The following is a 2,835-nucleotide window of genomic DNA, read 5'->3' as shown; positions in this document are numbered from 1 at the left end:
AAAATAGGATCAAATTGAAGGACAACCTATTAAATACTTGAGTTTCCCCAAACCTCTCATGATTTTCATAAAAAAGGCTGAAAAGCAGTTATATTTGAGAGAAAGCTACAAATAAATATAACCATGTTTTGCATGGAATTTTGACACATTAAAGATGGTAAGAATTTTAATTATGTATTTAAGTATGCATTTTAATTAATAACATCTATATTGTCTCATTGGTGGTCACAAAGATACAGTCATTTCAAATGAAAATAATTTCTTTACCCTTTGTGAAAATACTGTACAGAGGGGTTACAATTACATGGGCAAGATAATGAGTACATTTCTTATCAGTTTATCATTCTTGTCATTTTACCATTTTGATTGAAATAAACCAAGGAAAAACAGTTATATTTTTCAGCGGACAAATATTGGAAAGGGTATATAAGGTGCTTTGAGGTACTAGAGCACACAAGAACAAGCAAGGCTTCATTTACCTATCCAGGATCTATCCTATCCCAATCAAATTCATTTAATACATAGTAGATATCAAGGAAACCTAGACTGATTCATATTGTGTTGTTTCTGCTTTCTTGTTGCTTTAGGCCCAGGATAAAATATAACATAAAGCCCAATGTGGGTGGCTTGTGTCCATAATCTTAGCTACTCAGAATGTCGAGATCTGAGTTTGAAGCCACCACAGGCAAAATAAAATGGTATGATTCCTATATCCAATTAACCTGGAATAAAGTCAGAAATGGAGATCTGTTCTAGTGATAGTGCCAGCATTGAGGAAAAAGCCACATGAGAACATGAGGTCCTGAGTTCTAGCCCCAGTACTGGTTTGCATGTGCATGTACATACACATGTATACAGGCAAGCACACGTGCACATACACATACACAAACACACACCTCATAACATAAAAAGAATTAGAAAAGGTATGCAGATGCAACTTTCCTTTTTGTGTTGTTTTGTTGAGGTCACAAAAAATAAATTATCTGTAGCAATATTTCTAAACTCTTTTCACCTTTACCAAAGAAAATATTTTATTGTAACATAAGAATTCTAATTGTATTTCTGACTAGACTACCATTTATAGCCTGATTGTTGTATATCTTTGCCTCAAATTATTAAAGCAAATGACATAAGATTCACTTGTAAGTAGATTTCCAAACAAAATTAGTGAGAGTGAATGAAAGTATAAGTCTTATTTAATTTCACATAGAAATTAGGACCTTTCTCAGTTTATATGTTGAAATGAGCATTGTTTAGCACCTTCGTCATATTTCTTATCAACAGAGAATGCACAAGCATTAAAAAGAAGCTTCATTTAGTCTATGACAAGCAACCAAACACTTGGATATTCTTGCCTATTGTATTTGATTACATCAGTTTTCAAATAATTTTAAAATAGTGTGAATTTAATTAAAGCCTATGCAGTTCTGAGGCTTTTAATCCAAAAGTTCTATTTTTCTAAGTACTTCCATTTATGTTTGCATAATTTGATTATTTCTTCCTCCTTAAATGTTCCTCATAGATAAGTATCTGAAACTCTCTCATATTATTCTCAATTGCATGAATAAACAAACTATATTTTGCCTTGCATTTCCATGTAATCTGCAATTATGAAAACCCACATAAAAGTGACATTTTATATACATTAACATTCTTTGGTGGAAAAAAGTAGAAATTAAAATTGCTTCATTTTCTAATTAAGACATTTTCAGATTTTTTTCATTTTTTTCTTTCTTTTTTTTTGTTGGTCTTGGGGCTTTAACTCTGAGCTTGGGCATTGACCCTGAGCTAGCACTCTTCCACTTGAACCACAGCACCACTTCCGGTATTCTGATGGTTTATTGGAGATGAGTCTCACGGACCTTCCAGTGCTTGCACTTCAGTCCTGCTGCCATTGGGCCATCATGCTGATGTTCGTCGTGAACACCCACGTGCCCTGGGCCTCAGGGCCAGACAGGCTCCTCTCTGAGCTCGGCCAGCAGCTGGCCCAGGCCACAGGGAAGCCAGAGCAGTATATTGCTGTGCACGTGGTACCAGACCAGTTTAGGGCCTTTGATGGCTGGAACAAGCCCTGCGTGCTCTGCAGTTGCACAGCATGGGCAAGAACGGTGGTGTGCAGAACCGTACTTAACAACAAGCTGCTGTATGGACTGCTTGGCTGGCCGAGAGTCTACGCATCAGCCCGGACAGGAGCTACATCAACTACTACGACATGAACGCGACCAATGTGGGCTGGAATGGCGCCATCTTTGCCTGAGAAAGCACCAGCTTGACTTGCCAGCACAGCCTCACCCTGGCCCCTGCAGCTCTCAGTGTTAAGTGCTCACCCTCCTCTTTGTGGGTGAGGAGAAATAAATGGTTTAGAGGCAAAAAAAAAAAAAAAAAAGGTCTTATGGACTTTCCTTGCCAAGGCTGGCTTTGAACCCTGATCCTCACATCTCAGTATCCTGAGTAGCTAGGATTATGGGAATGAGCCATCAGCGCCCAGCTGACATTTTCAGATTTTAAAGTCCAGGGCACATACATTTTCAATCAAAAATGGTTCCATTTATACATAGATATTTTGTTTTCCTTAATGTGCTTCTAATATATAACATTAAATAAATCAATTTGACAATTTTAAGTTTTATAATTCACTATAACTAAGTAAACTTACATTCATGGACCACTGTCACTACTATCCATCTTCAGAACTTAATCTTATCTTTCAGTACTGAAGTTATGTAATTAGGAAGTTAATTAATGCAGAATCAGAGCACTGGGTGGAGAATTTCCTCCCAGCAAGAGGTACCAAGATTGCTGTAAGAAGTTACTTAGAATTAGAAATTTGACAAT

At 36.9% G+C, this 2,835-nt stretch overlaps 1 pseudogene; it reads left to right on the top strand.

The window, feature by feature from the left end:
• The first annotated feature begins 1,904 nt into the window (after positions 1–1,904).
• LOC105992171 lies at positions 1,905–2,281 on the top strand (annotated as a pseudogene).
• The last annotated feature ends 554 nt before the right edge of the window (positions 2,282–2,835 follow it).

The sequence above is a fragment of the Dipodomys ordii genome, unplaced genomic scaffold, assembly GCF_000151885.1.
Source record: "Dipodomys ordii isolate 6190 unplaced genomic scaffold, Dord_2.0 Scaffold80, whole genome shotgun sequence".
In the NCBI taxonomy this organism is placed as follows: domain Eukaryota; kingdom Metazoa; phylum Chordata; class Mammalia; order Rodentia; family Heteromyidae; genus Dipodomys; species Dipodomys ordii.
This window is presented reverse-complemented; position numbering and strand designations above follow the sequence as displayed.